The sequence below is a fragment of the Bufo gargarizans genome, chromosome 5 (genome assembly GCF_014858855.1).
Source record: "Bufo gargarizans isolate SCDJY-AF-19 chromosome 5, ASM1485885v1, whole genome shotgun sequence".
NCBI lineage: Eukaryota > Metazoa > Chordata > Amphibia > Anura > Bufonidae > Bufo > Bufo gargarizans.
The window spans coordinates 137512423-137529390 of NC_058084.1; the positions used below are offsets into that span (position 1 = coordinate 137512423).

A 16968-nucleotide genomic window follows, 5' to 3' on the forward strand; every position below is an offset into this window, starting at 1 on the left:
AGCATGGAAAGCGGCACCAACAGCAAGCAGGAAAATGATCAGGAACTCCACACCCTGCCTGGGAGAAGGAGATCCCGTCCTGTTACTGCAGGAAACCTACCGCTGACTGTATACCAGGGCTATTTGTAGCCTAGGGCTATTCCTTCAAAGCTCCTACTTCCATCTCACATAGTGGATAGTTACAGCTCTTGGGAGCTAATAGAAGACAGACACCCTGATCACCCCCAGATTTGTCCGTTTACTGCGGGTGCATGGCCAAAGCTACAATCCGTTTAAGGGAGCACTCCAAAATAAGAGAAACATAGCTACTTTCTTCCAAAAACAGTGCCACGCCTGTCCACAGGTTGTGTGTGGTAGTGCAGTTCAGCCCTCACTTCACTTGAGATGAACTGCAATACCAGACAACCCATGATCAGGGTGGTGCTGATTTTGGAAGAAAGCCGCAATGGTTTTCCAACCTTGGACCATCCCTTTAATTTACATTACAACTGTCTTGGGCCTGTAAAGTACAACGTAGGGTATGTTCACACGGGAAATATTCTGCAGCGGTTTTTAGGGTTCACCCTGGCAGTTCATCTATGACAAAATCAGCATGAGTTAAGTGTGGATTATGATACATACAATGACATTCTGTGGATCTGAATACCCCACCGCATGTCAACTTATGGGTGGATTCCGTCCTGGAAGTTGTCCGCATTGCTGCTACTGTATTACAGTGTACAGAGTATTAGATCAGTTTATGCCGTGGATTTCCACTAGACATCTGACTCTGCAGCGCACACAGGGGAACGTCCTCGGAAAGTCCACACACAACTTGTCCAGGTTTTGTCGTGGAATACGTTATGTGTGAATGTACCCGAGCTAAATAATGACCCAGGGTGATCTCTAGGTAAGGAAACTGAAAATTCAGCTTCTGCTCACAGTTGGCAAGGCTCCCAGCCACATCCACACTTCTCAATAGCAAATGTCCCATCTATATTCTCCATATTTTTCATCTCTGACATAAATGAACCATCTGTTTCCTCCATCACCATATGTAGACCAGTTTACTCCAAATAATCTATCACAGATACGTCAACCTAAACCGATGAAGGCCACGCTCCTGGCACAAAACCTACTAAAAGCGGTATAGCAATAAAACCCCATAAAAACAGCAGCAAAATACCTAGCCTGTTCTCACGCTCACGTAACCAGATCTGACCAATGAGCAGTGTGTGGTCTACTAGGTATAACCCTACGGACACCAATGAATAGTCACATCACAACACTTCCCAGCCGCTCTCTTCTACACAACGATTTTCTTCTGACCCCAGAAATCTGCAGACAAAACACAGGCTGGCCTTCATGTGGAAACAACTCATTGCTGTACATGTCAGGCTGTGATCACATCTGCATCAAGGTTCCTGTCAAGCCATGACACTGTGGGATCAGTCGTGGGTAGAGATGAGCGAACTTGTGTTTTCAAGAGTGGCGTACAAGGTTCGGGTCGCGAACCTTGTACGCCGAGCTTGAAAACACGAGCTCGCTCAACACTAGTCGTGGGACAGGTACCAATAGCATCTGATTAACCCCATCAACTTTCAGTGATGTCCACTGTTTTGGTGGAAAGGAATGAGCTGCACACAGTAATATCCCAACGTGAGTGGAGGACTCAAGTCAAGAGAAAGGGTAAAGGAAGGACACATGTATGTGCAGGGCCAGGAATTTGGGAGATTTTCTTCTGAGGGGTATGGAAGTGCCTACTGTTATCCCACCAAAATCAAACTAGTTCTTTGCTTTGTTGGACTAAACAATACGCAGCGGTACCTCCATCATTTACCTGTCAGGTGCGTATTACCTAAAGGGGCAATTCAATATGGGCGCTGATGTCTCAGTATCAGGCTGGAGATGTATTACCAAGAAATACTTTCCCATAAAGAGCTCACCTTCAAAGATCCTGCCCTGAAACAATAACCTGGCAGTGAAATCTGAGACGTCAGGAATGTGACGGATATGGATGCGGGGCATACACCTGTATGGGCCAGGTCTAGTAAAACCACATACACAAACACTATACAGCTGGCCTGGGAGGAGTAGTACCTACTACTATACAACCATGATCACCAGCTTTCCCACACTCCACCTCCTTCCCACACAGGGCAGATGTCACTTTGTGGACAGTAGGTAACCAATTGCTCACAGAGTGGACATATCAGTCATCTCAAGTTTCCTCCACTCATGAGCCAGAACAGAGAGAAAATGGCTGGCCCCACCATGTACGATGCGGGCTGACCAGTTTTGACGTGCATTTTAATTTTCATTTACTTTAGTTGCGTATTTATGAGTAAAGGCTGCACTACTGCTGCCGACTGCCTGATGAATGAGCAAACGCTCTTTTATCGGGCAATCATTGAGCAGGTTTAAAAATCATCGCATGCCGGCAAAAAACAGTTCATTATGGGGACGAGCGATTGCTTTAGCGACTGCTCCTCTTATACAGTGAAGGAGATTGCTGCAAGTAATAGCAGCATTCTCCTCCACTGACAAGCAGCAGATTGCCGGGAAAGGGGGGGGGGGCACTTCCTCCCGACAATCGTCTGCCTAATCGCCCCCCTAAGGCCTCATGCGTATGACCGTATTCTTCAGTGGTGTGCTATCCGGAATTCTTTGCGGATGGCACACTGACCCATTCATTTCTATGGGGGCTGGCACACGTTTATATTGTTTCGCAGATCCGTGTGCCCATTCCACAAGTTATAGAACACGTCCTATTCTGCTTTGCATGGCGGATGAGAACGGTCATTTGTACAGACATGGAAGGTATCAGTGCTTTGCAAATCCTGTGCCTGAGGCATAAAAGAAAGGAAACCAAGTGACGTGCACCAAGGAAGGGAATTTGGCGCCTCTACTCTTTAGTATTAGCCCAATTGCTCTGGCTCAAAGCCAATCCCTAGAATATACATGAGGGTTCACTAGAGGTGAACCTGAATAAGTCACAGTTACAGTTGTACCTCGGTGTGTACTCAGACATGTTCACGATGTCCTCGGAGAAGAAAGAAGCCACTGAGTCCTTCCAAACAGTTGCTGTCAGCCATCATCAGACAGGACAGCCGTGCATTTGTATGAAAGGATGTGAGGGGGGCTGTGAATGAATTCCTTCCCTCCTCCTTCTCCATGACTATTCATGTGGAAGAGGGTCAAAAGCGGGATTACAGGATTTATTTCCTCTTCCAACAAGCAACACTATTAACCTCTTAAGGGACATTAGAGGAAGGCCAGGTAACAGCTATAGACAGATATGGCTGAAATATCAGAGCCGTGCAGGTGACTAGTCAATATACAGCTCCATTCACACGGTGGTGAGGTTTTCCCACTTCTCCATGGTAGGATCTGATTCTGTTATCACTAAATATATTAGGGTTGTCCAGCACTACAGCCAATAGTCACCTGGTTAACTAGTTAACCTGGTTAATTAATTAGTACAGGTGAAACTCGAAAAATTTGAATATCGTGCAAAGTTCATTTATTTCAGTAATGCAACTTAAAAGGTGAAACTGTTATATATGAGAGACTCATTACATGCAAAGCGAGATATTTAAAGCCTTTATTTGTTATAATTTGGATGATTATGGCTTACAGGTTATGAAACCCCAAAGTCACAATCTCCGGTACCCTTTGCTCAGGGGGTATGGATTAATTAGCTGACTAGAGTGGGACATTGAGCCTAGAATAGTTTCACCTGTACTTGTCCCATTATAAAGACTTAAGGCTGTATTAGGCTACGGCGACACTGGTCTCTGTCAGGATCACTGAGTAGCGGTGATCCCATAGAAATGAAAGGGATCGCTGCGGCAGTCACATGAAACCAACCTGGCTAGATTTCTTGTGACTGCTGCGGCGATCCCATTCATCTCTATGGGATCACTGCTGCACAGCGATCCTGCCTGAGACAGGTGTCGCCATGTAGCAGGCGAATGTCAGGAGCGAAGCGTCACTTCCCGGCAATCGCCTACTCGGTGGAGGAATTGCATGCAGAAATCTCCTCCATGGTATGGGGAGGAGCAATCGTTAAGCCATCGCTCGTCTCCATACTGACTAGTTGTTTGCTACGAAAGCTTGTTAGCGACAATCTGGAAAACTATCCGCCTGTCTAATACAGGCTTTAGGATAGAGGATGAACATCTGGTTGGTCCAACTGTTGGAGCATGCACCGAACATGAGAATGGGTACCCCACGTTCCCCTTTCGAATGGAGCAAATTATCTCTATGGGACTGCCGGAGATGGAGTACAAGCACTGCACTGTGTCTGGCAGTTCCAGTCAGATGGGGAAAACTGGGTTCTCGTTATCAGACGGCGCCCAAGCAGTCAGACCCCAAACGATTAGACACACAGGATAGGGATAAGTCTTATAATGGGACAACCCCTTTCATGGGTCCACACATTATGAAATTTCGTTTCTCAATGGGCGTCTCCTTCTCCCTGGCTGTGACTCTCTCCACTGTGATTGTACAGCGCTACAGCCAGTAGAAAGAAACGCCCATTGAGAAACAGGGTAGTCTCCTCCTCCCTGTACCGATGCCTTACATTAGCATACCAGGCGGGAGAAGTGAACAGGGGCACATCAGGCGTACGGAGCGGAGCCTAGAAAAAGTAGTAAGTGATCTTACATCCATTGACTATGCCCTACATAACCTGCTACTTATTTCATAATGTCTGGACCCATGAAAGGTCCTCTTTAAATCCTGATGCTCCCAAGGTCTCCTTCCATACCAGCACACGTCCAGCGCATACACCGAGCACAGCAGAGATGGAACTGTGTACAACATGTGACTGTTGTGGCCAGCGATTGGTTCAAATGGTCATGTGCCTGTACGTCATGTCACTGTTGCTGCGACAGTCCCTAGAAGGGACCATGGGAGTACCGCTGCTGGAGTTTACCGGCGAATGTGAGCAGTCTTGTTATCTAGGCACACATGCTCTGCCGCTAGGATCATTTTATATGTTGGGCAATTCCTGCAAGCTATAATTTGACTCTGTTAATAAAGCCCAAGGGAGCAATGTGTATTAATTGCTTTGTATAAGTTGGTGCACAGACTGCTATCATTGCGGCACACAGGAATGCACAGACACAAGAGAGCACCTTTCCAGAGAGCTTCACGGGACTTATCTGCCATAAATATACGTAAGAAAGTCACGTGCAAGTCACTAGACAGCTGTAACTAGAGTCCGGAGAAGCTGTGCCTTACAGTCAATGTAAAGGTATACCTCTGCGACTTCCTCTTTGGGGGCTGAAAAATAGGAAAAACAAATGGCCTGCTTGTAAAAGTAAGCCTAAGGGGATATATTTTACTGGAGAAAATCCGATGAAGATCTGCAGAAAAATCTGTGGTGGATTTTCTGAAGCAAAATGGGTTACACATTAGGTCTACGAAGCATAGGTCGTCACACTGTGGCTTTAAACCCACATGACTTATCAGTAGGTGTGGATGATATACGATATTATAGTCATAAATTCGGGCAGCGATATAGGTTTTAGCTATATCGTCATATCGCGATAGATGACCACGGAGCGGTAGAGAATTAAAGAAACTTCTCACTCACCGCTACATGGCCTCCTGACTCTGCACCGCGCTGAACTGGCCGGGGCCTTGCGTGCACACATAGCGGACTGGCTGATGCTGTGTGTGACGTCAGGTCCCTCCCAGTGCATGCTGGGAAAAAGACGCGGTCCGCCTCCTGCGGACTCCATCAGCCAGCCGCGCATCCTGCAGGAAAGGTAAGTATATTAGCAGGGGCCCAAATCTACTGGGGGTTGGATGGCTAAGGCATGGGGCTTGTGGCGCTGGCTGGGGGAGATGATGATGGTGGCAATGGCATGGGGCTGATGATGATGGTGGCAATGGCATGGGGCTGATGATGATGGTGGCAATGGCATGGGGCTGATGGCGCTGGCTGGGGGAGATGATAATGGTGGCAATGGCATGGGGCTGATGGCGCTGGCTGAGGGAGAGGATGATGGTGGCAATGGCATGGGGCTGATGGCGCTGGCTGGGGGAGATTATGGTAGCAATGGCATGGGGCTGATGGCGCTGGCTGGGGGAGATGATGGTGGTGGCAATGGCATGGGGCTTATGGCGCTGCCTGGGGGAGATGATGATGGTAGCAATGGCATGGGGCTGATGTCACTGCCTGGGGGAGATGATGATGGTGGCAATGGCATGGGGCTGATGTCACTGCCTGGGGGAGATGATGATGGTGGCAATGGCATGGGGCTGATGGCACTGCCTAGGGGGAGATGATGATGGTGGTGGCAATTGCATGGGGCTGATGGCGCTAGTTGGAGGACATGAATGATGATGGCCATGTAATTTGTATACATATAGAAGAAAATAATATATTGCGGTATATTTATATATATATATATATATATATATATATATATATATATATCGCACACACTTCAAATTATATTGCGATATAAATTTTAGCCCATATCGCCCAGCCCTACTTGTCAGTACCTGCACAGGTTCCACTGGGATTTTCTTTTACAAAGTATGAACGAAATCTGTTTTAAGGGGGTTTTTAAAGATTTTTGAACTGAGGACATTCTCTGGATAGGTCATCAGTATCTGATCGGTGGTGGTCCGACACCGGGGACCCCTACGCATCAGCTGTTTGAGAAGACACCGGAACTCCTGTGAGTGCTCTGGCATTCTCTGTACTTACCAAGCAAAGTACCGTGCATTATATAGAGGCTGTGCTTGGTATCGGAACTCGGCCTCATTCACTTCAAAGGGGCTGAGCTGCGCCTAGGCCATGTGACCAACGAATCTGAAGTCACATGTCCAAGGGAAAGCAGCAAAAAGGCTGCGATGCTACTCTGATCGACAGTGCCTTCTCGAACAGCAGGCACGCCCACCGATCCGATACTGATGACAGTGCAACCTGGAAAAGTAACATAGGGGCTTCATAAATGTCCTTCAACACCAAATGTCCTTCAAAGCCATATATTTTCCTATGCAATTCAAAGACAAGAACAAAAGGAAACAGGAGAAGTAATCCCATCAGAGTCCATGGTGGCGCTGCTGAAAATTTCGGCAACAAATCCATAACTCATAGGTAATGCTGTGGATTTCAAAAGCCACATGGTCAAAAAAAAACGCAGATGTCTCCAGCCAGGTGTAAATGGGATATAGTGGGGCCCTACCACTAGCATTGTCCTGTATTTCAGGTTGGTATTCGGTGAACTACAGCTGTAACCGACACAGACGTTTCGACGACTCCAACATGGCTCTGGACAGGATAAAGTAATTTTTATGCCAAGTACGGGATCAGGTCTTTGTGCTCTCCCTTCCTGGAACAGGACCTGACATGTGTACAGCCAATCAGCACCAGAGAAAACAGGCCAGGCACAAAGTATGACAGCTGGCGCATGCCAGGACGGTCTCTATAAATCCAGGACACTGATTCGCTATGAGACAGAGGAGCTGCTCCCTCAGTATACCCACCCTGGACACCACAAGAGGAGGAATCTGAATTAGGGCTCAGGCACCACAATTTGCGGTCCCCAATGCATCCATGCGGCGGCCAGGACGGACCCATTCAACTTGAATGGGTCGTTGATCTGTCCGCACCATAAAAATAAAAAAAATAGAACATGTTCTATTTTTGCGGTGCAGAGGCACGGACAGAACCACCAGGGAAGCACCCCGTAGGGCTTCCGATCCGCATCTCCCAGATCTTCAAGTATGTTCCTGGGCACAGGTCGGGAACAAAGGGTCTGTCAGCTCCAAGGCCGCACAAACCCCTTTAACTGCAGTATATTTATTGTCCATTATGCCATAAGTATCATTGCCTATCTGTGTCAGGATACAGGGTGCACCAGTCTGATCGGTTCTACAGACTGAAACGCTGGCCGCCATTTTACAAAACATACAGTTCAGCACGCTGAGCTTTATTTGCTGGATTTTGACATAAGCTCCAAATGGAGACAACAGGTCAGATGTGAACCTTGCCCAATCATAGCTGCAGTCCCACAACAGGTTCCTCACACGCGGGGATGTCCCCGGCGGCCTCATGCACACAACGGATACCTTCCGCGGTCATTCCGTATTTTACTCACTCTCCTCAATAGAAAAGGGCTATTTCCCTCCATAATACAGACAAGGACGCGTTCTACCATTTGCAGAACGGCCACACGGAGCCCCAATATGGATGAGCGTGGCCCCGTAGAAATGAACGGCTCAGCGTGCCATCTGCAGAGGAGTGTGGGTGACAAATACAGTTGTAAGCGAAGCCTGCGTTCAGTTCAGGCCGCTGTCCCACCAAACTAAGGGTACTTTCACACTTGCTTTGTGGTTTTCCGGTATTCAGATCCGGCAGAGGATCTCAAAACTGGAAATAAACGTTTCAGTTTGGTCCGCATGCATTCTGAATGGAAAGAGATCCGTTCAGGATGTCCTCAGATCCAGCAGCATCCCGTTTTGTGACCGGTCATAAAAATGGACCCTAAAAAAAAAAAAAAAAACTGCTTTCATTTCACACAACCCCATCCTAACACAATGGATTCCTCCTGAATGTGCAAAATAAAAACGGATCAGTTTCATTCCGATATTGAGATCCTCTGCCGGATCTCCATATCGGAATTCACAAGGCAAGTGTGAGAGTAGCCTTACAATGGGGTCCATTGGGTCCGGCAAGGTGTCTGTCACTTTGATGGCAAAAACAACAACAATAACGCTGTGTAAGTGACGAAAACCTTGACCGACGTCTTGTGTTGGTAAGGCTCTGTTCACACCACGTTTAAGGGCTACTTTCAGCAAAAAGGTCGAGCGGGCGATTGTAGCGCGGTTGTTTTCTCCAACTGACCCAACAAATACCAAGTCTCGTCTGGCTACGTTCAGGGGGCATACTTTGTGCTATACTGGAAAGTGGAGCACATGTTACGTCCCCACCTTTATGGGAGCCCATAGGTGCAGGACACACCTGTATGAGGTGAGTCTGCGGTTTGGCGCACAGCAATCACTGCCCTGAGGTGATCTGAACAGAGACCCCTCTACCCAAGCATCAGCCCACGCAGGGCGGTCCCCCACCACACAGAATAACAGAGTCTGTACTGGGCACCAGCATGGGGCAGGCCTCTGGCACTGGGTCTACACCACACAGGATAATAACAGAGTCTGTACTGGGCACCAGCATGGGGCAGGCCTCTGGCACTGGGGCCACACCACACAGGATAACAGTACTGGGCACCAGCATGGGGCAGGCCTCTGGCACTGGGGCCACACCACACAGGATAACAGGACTGGGCACCGGCATGGGGCAGGCCTCTGGCACTGGGGCCACACCACACAGGATAACAGGACTGGGCACCGGCATGGGGCAGGCCTCTGGCACTGGGGCCACACCACACAGGATAACAGGACTGGGCACCAGCATGGGGCAGGCCTCTGGCACTGGGGCCACACCACACAGGATAACAGGACTGGGCACCAGCATGGGGCAGGCCTCTGGCACTGGGGCCACACCACACAGGATAACAGGACTGGGCACCAGCATGGGGCAGGCCTCTGGCACTGGGGCCACACCACACAGGATAACAGGACTGGGCACCAGCATGGGGCAGGCCTCTGGCACTGGGGCCACACCACACAGGATAACAGTACTGGGCACCGGCATGGGGCAGGCCTCTGGCACTGGGGCCACACCACACAGGATAACAGGACTGGGCACCAGCATGGGGCAGGCCTCTGGCACTGGGGCCACACCACACAGGATAACAGGACTGGGCACCAGCATGGGGCAGGCCTCTGGCACTGGGGCCACACCACACAGGATAACAGGACTGGGCACCGGCATGGGGCAGGCCTCTGGCACTGGGGCCACACCACACAGGATAACAGGACTGGGCACCAGCATGGGGCAGGCCTCTGGCACTGGGGCCACACCACACAGGATAACAGGACTGGGCACCGGCATGGGGCAGGCCTCTGGCACTGGGGCCACACCACACAGGATAACAGGACTGGGCACCGGCATGGGGCAGGCCTCTGGCACTGGGGCCACACCACACAGGATAACAGGACTGGGCACCAGCATGGGGCAGGCCTCTGGCACTGGGGCCACACCACACAGGATAACAGGACTGGGCACCAGCATGGGGCAGGCCTCTGGCACTGGGGCCACACCACACAGGATAACAGGACTGGGCACCGGCATGGGGCAGGCCTCTGGCACTGGGGCCACACCACACAGGATAACAGGACTGGGCACCAGCATGGGGCAGGCCTCTGGCACTGGGGCCACACCACACAGGATAACAGGACTGGGCACCGGCATGGGGCAGGCCTCTGGCACTGGGGCCACACCACACAGGATAACAGGACTGGGCACCAGCATGGGGCAGGCCTCTGGCACTGGGGCCACACCACACACAAACTTGGCGAGAAGTTGTGCCCGCGGCCCAGCACCGCCTCCCCCGCCCGCACACCTCGGTGAGTCATGGCCCGGGGAGGCCGCTTTCCTGAGGGCTGGATCAGGAAGGAAGAGCGGGGAAGGGGTGGGATGCGGGGCCTAGTGGCGAGATTCCCCGATCCCAGCAACCTGAGGAGAATCGCACACATTGAGCCCCGCTCACACACGGGCGGCAGACGTGCGGCCGCTGCTCTTACCTGATCTCCTCCGAGCCCCTCACATAAGTTACTTGCTCCTCAGAGGGACGACGCCGGGGGACGCGGGAGAGCGTCCTCCTCACACTGCGGCCATGGGACGCGGAGGGCCGGCCAGCACTCAGTCCATGTCGCTCCGGCCCCTGCACCTTGATCTCTTCCCTCCTCCTGCAGGAATCACAGGCTGACACATCCAGGGTCCGGCCCTATGCTCTCCTTCCCTCCCCGCACAGCAGCTCTCTAGTCCAGGGGGCGGGAAGGAGGAGGAGAGATGGAGGACGCTGAGGCGGGGAGCGCACTACTACTCACAACGTGCACGGGAGTAGTCGGGGTGACTGCTGCGCCTCCCCCTGTGCAGGGTCTGCTCCCATCTCCGGGGGAAGAGGAGGAGGAAGGGCGGAAGTCCCGCAACATGGCGGCCCGCAGGACGTTACCTCAGGGAATACCGACAGCCCCGCCACGCATCCCGCACCTCACATCGTGGGAAGGAAAATATAATGCCTGGACTGCATGTGGTGACATTATATACAGTGATTGACATCACATACAGTATATACAGTGACATCACATACAGTGTATACAGTGACTGACATCACATACAGTGTATACAGTGACATCACATACAGTGTATACAGTGACATCACATACAGTATATACAGTGACATCACATACAGTATGTACAGTGACATCACATACAGTATGTACAGTGACATCACATACAGTGTATACAGTGACATCACATACAGTATATACAGTGACATCACATACAGTATATACAGTGACATCACATACAGTGTATACAGTGACATCACATACAGTATATACAGTGACATCACATACAGTGTATACAGTGACATCACATACAGTATGTACAGTGACATCACATACAGTATACACAGTGACATCAAATACAGTATACACAGTGACATCAGATACAGTATATACAGTGACATCACATACAGTGACATCACATACAGTATATACAGTGAGATCACATACAGTATATACAGTGACATCACATACAGTATAAACAGTGACATGTACAGTATACACAGTGACATCACATACAGTATATACAGTGACATCACATACAGTGTATACAGTGACATCACATACAGTATATACAGTGACATCACATACAGTATATACAGTGACATACAGTATACACAGTGACATCACATACAGTATATACAGTGACATACAGTATACACAGTTACATCAGATACAGTATATACAGTGACATCACATACAGTATACACAGTGACATCACATATAGTATACACAGTGACATACAGTATACACAGTGACATCAGATACAGTATATACAGTGACATCGCATACAGTATACACAGTTACATCAGATACAGTATATACAGTGACATCACATACAGTATATACAGTGACATCACATACAGTATACACAGTGACATCACATACAGTATATACAGTGACATTACATACAGTATATACAGTGACATACAGTATACACAGTGACATCACATACAGTATATACAGTGACATCACATACAGTATATACAGTGACATACAGTATACACAGTGACATCACATACAGTATATACAGTGACATACAGTATACACAGTTACATCAGATACAGTATATACAGTGACATCACATACAGTATACACAGTGACATCACATATAGTATACACAGTGACATACAGTATACACAGTGACATCAGATACAGTATATACAGTGACATCGCATACAGTATACACAGTTACATCAGATACAGTATATACAGTGACATCACATACAGTATATACAGTGACATCACATACAGTATACACAGTGACATCACATACAGTATATACAGTGACATTACATACAGTATACAGTGACATCACATACAGTATACACAGTGACATATAGTATATACAGTGACATCACATACAGTATACACAGTGACATCACATACAGTATACACAGTGACATCACATACAGTATATACAGTGACATCACACAGTATACACAGTGACATATAGTATATACAGTGACATCACATACAGTATATACAGTGACATCACATACAGTATATACAGTGACATCACACAGTATACACAGTGACATAGTATATACAGTGACATCACATACAGTATACAGTGACATCACATACAGTATACACAGTGACATATAGTATATACAGTGACATCACATACAGTATACACAGTGACATCACATACAGTATACACAGTGACATCACATACAGTATATACAGTGACATCACACAGTATACACAGTGACATATAGTATATACAGTGACATCACATACAGTATATACAGTGACATCACATACAGTATATACAGTGACATCACACAGTATACACAGTGACATAGTATATACAGTGACATCACATACAGTATACACAGTGACATCACATACAGTATATACAGTGACATCACATACAGTATACACAGTGACATCACATACAGTATACACAGTGACATCACATACAATATACACAGTGACATCACATACAGTATATACAGTGACATCACATACAATATACACAGTGAGATCACAAACTATATACAGTGATACTACATACAGTATATACAGTGACATCACATACAGTATATACAGTGACATCACATACAGTATACACAGTGACATCACATACAATATACACAGTGACATCACATACAGTATATACAGTGACATCACATACAATATACACAGTGACATCACATACAGTATATTCAGTGACATCACATACAGTATATTCAGTGACATCACATACAATATACACAGTGACATCACATACAGTGTATACAGTGACATACAGTATACACAGTTACATCAGATACAGTATATACAGTGACATCACATACAGTATACACAGTGACATCACATATAGTATACACAGTGACATACAGTATACACAGTGACATCAGATACAGTATATACAGTGACATCGCATACAGTATACACAGTTACATCAGATACAGTATATACAGTGACATCACATACAGTATATACAGTGACATCACATACAGTATACACAGTGACATCACATACAGTATATACAGTGACATTACATACAGTATACAGTGACATCACATACAGTATACACAGTGACATATAGTATATACAGTGACATCACATACAGTATACACAGTGACATCACATACAGTATACACAGTGACATCACATACAGTATATACAGTGACATCACACAGTATACACAGTGACATATAGTATATACAGTGACATCACATACAGTATATACAGTGACATCACATACAGTATATACAGTGACATCACACAGTATACACAGTGACATAGTATATACAGTGACATCACATACAGTATACAGTGACATCACATACAGTATACACAGTGACATATAGTATATACAGTGACATCACATACAGTATACACAGTGACATCACATACAGTATACACAGTGACATCACATACAGTATATACAGTGACATCACACAGTATACACAGTGACATATAGTATATACAGTGACATCACATACAGTATATACAGTGACATCACACAGTATACACAGTGACATAGTATATACAGTGACATCACATACAGTATATACAGTGACATCACACAGTATACACAGTGACATATAGTATATACAGTGACATCACATACAGTATACACAGTGACATCACATACAGTATATACAGTGACATCACATACAGTATATACAGTGACATCACATACAGTATACACAGTGACATCACATACAGTATACACAGTGACATCACATACAGTATATACAGTGACATCACATACAGTATACACAGTGACATCACATACAGTATACACAGTGAGATCACATAAACTATATACAGTGATACTACATACAGTATATACAGTGACATCACATACAGTATATACAGTGACATCACATACAGTATACACAGTGACATCACATACAATATACACAGTGACATCACATACAGTATATACAGTGACATCACATACAATATACACAGTGACATCACATACAGTATATTCAGTGACATCACATACAATATACACAGTGACATCACATACAGTGTATGGAGGCAGCATGTCCGGTATAAAAACCCTTTAATGAGAACCGCCAAGTGAACAAACGTGCAACAGGTTGTGACGTTTCGGCTGATCCACAGCCTTTATCAAACACAATGTGAAATCTAAAAGTACCTGTTTAAATACATTAAAACACACCCACTCACACAGGAGTGGCCAATAACACAGTGAATAAGGTGCTGATGTCATCAAAGATGCGTCCTCCAGTGCTCCTACATAGTGTCTCAGTATACACCCACCATAGGTATAAGATCCATTACCCCACATACCTTCAGGGCACACGTGTTCCTCGGCGTCCCTAGGCCGCCAGCGCGCATGTCAGGGAAGGAGGAGTTACGTCACTACCTGACTAACCCAAAGTCACCTGATCGCGAGCGACTCCGCCCTGACGATCATCGCGTCATCTCAGTCCTCCCATATCATGTGCGCCGTTGCCAGGGACGCCTATGAGCCGGTCCGCCCACCTCCACGTGATGAGAGCGATCACCTCACATCCCCACGTCATCAGCGTCAGCGGTCGGATCCTAAATCAAGCGGTGCGGTAGTCACAACTCACCGCCAACCACACTACATCATCTGGCACAATCGGAGGACCGTCCGGAGGGTGCAGGCAGAGTCCCCCAACCTCCATGTCTCCAGCCGAAACGAGGCCTAGGTGACGTCATGGCCCCGTCTCTCTATCGTTCAGCCAGCCCCGTGTTGCCAGAGACGCATCCAGGATCCAACACCGCCCACATCAGTGACGTGCAGCGGGAGACACCCACATTCACAGCAGGGGTGCAGGCAGGAGCGAGCCACATAATCTATCAGTGTGCCATGATCCAGTGTGGGTTGGAAACGTGTGTAAATGTGAATTAATAAAAAACATAGTACAATTAAAAAACACTATACAGAGAACCAGTTCAAAGGTCACTCGGAGCAATTACACATTTGTCACAGAGAGGTCTACATTTATTCCAAATGGCTGGAGTGCTCTCATCTCAAAGATCCATTTAAGCTCTTTTTTACGTAGAATCCGATCCTTGTCCCCCCCACGTCTCAGAGGGCCGACAGAATCAATGATCCTAAACCTGAGTTGGTTGACCGAGTGTCCACGTTCCAGGAAATGCTTCGCCATCGGCTTGTCAATCTGGGCCCTGCGAATATTGCTCTTATTGGAGTTAATACGCTCCCTGGCTTCCATTGTGGTTTCCCCTATGTAAATAAGGCCACATGGGCACGTGATCATGTATATCACGTCCCGTGATCTACATGTGAAGACATTTTTAATCTTTTAGGGCTTGCCACTATAAGGATGGGCAAAGGTATCTCCCTTTAACATGTTGCCGCAGTTGCAACAACCAAGGCAGGGAAAGCATCCCAACTTCCTTGGTGCCAGATACCTTTGCCCATCACCATGTGGCTCACCAACCTCAGTTCTCACCAATTTATCACGTAGGTTGGCCACTCTCTTGTATGCCATCATAGGGAAGCCCACAAATTCGTCTATCATGGGTAACCCTTTCTGTAAAATGTGCCATTCTTTGCGCATAATACGCGCTATGTCACCACTGTTGGTTCCATACGTTGAAGCAAACGAGATCCGTTTATGGTCCCTCTCCTTCTTCTTTCCCTGGAACGTGGACTCACGGTCAACCTCCCCACCTTTTGAGAGATCCTCTCCACCAATCGTCGTGGATATCCCCTCTCTAGGAACTTCCTCCCCATTTCATCCACCCTTGTCCCAAATAGCTCGTTCCCTGATACCACCCGTCTCACCCTCAGCATCTGACTCCAGGGCAATGACTCCACCATCCGTCGTGGGTGGTTACTCCTAAATTCTAATAAATTGTTTCTGTCTGTTGGTGTGTGGAAGATGTCGGTTTCAATGTTCCCCTCCCTGAGGTGTACCATCACGTCCAAAAATTGAAGAGAGACTGTCGACGCTGTCATGGTGAACCCCAATCCGGGCACCATGCTATTAAGGAACTCAAAGAACTGTTGTAGTTCACCATGAGAGCCTCCCCACACCACAAAAATGTCGTTGATGTAGCGCCACCAGCAACGGGCTCTCCCAAAAAGGGCAGCTCTGTAAATAATGAGTCTGTCCTCCACCTCCGCCATGAACATATTGGCGTACGTGGGCGCCACGTTAGAGCCCATGGCAACTCCACGTAATTGTTGGTAATAGGTGTCCCCAAAGCGGAAATAATTCCGCCTTAGGAACACCTCTAGGAGATGGAGGACAAAACCACGACCGCCCAGGGAGAGCCCGGTGCCGG

General features: G+C 47.5%; 1 protein-coding gene across 1 annotated transcript in view; it reads right to left on the reverse strand.

Annotated features, from left to right (window-relative positions):
• YES1 (YES proto-oncogene 1, Src family tyrosine kinase) overlaps positions 1-11012 on the reverse strand; it is a 65751-nt gene extending 54739 nt beyond the window's left edge. Inside the window, exon 1 of the mRNA XM_044292920.1 lies at positions 10651-11012. The gene's annotated coding sequence lies outside the window, so the exon portion shown is untranslated. The remainder of the gene's footprint in view (positions 1-10650) is intronic.
• Positions 11013-16968: the final 5956 nt, after the last annotated feature.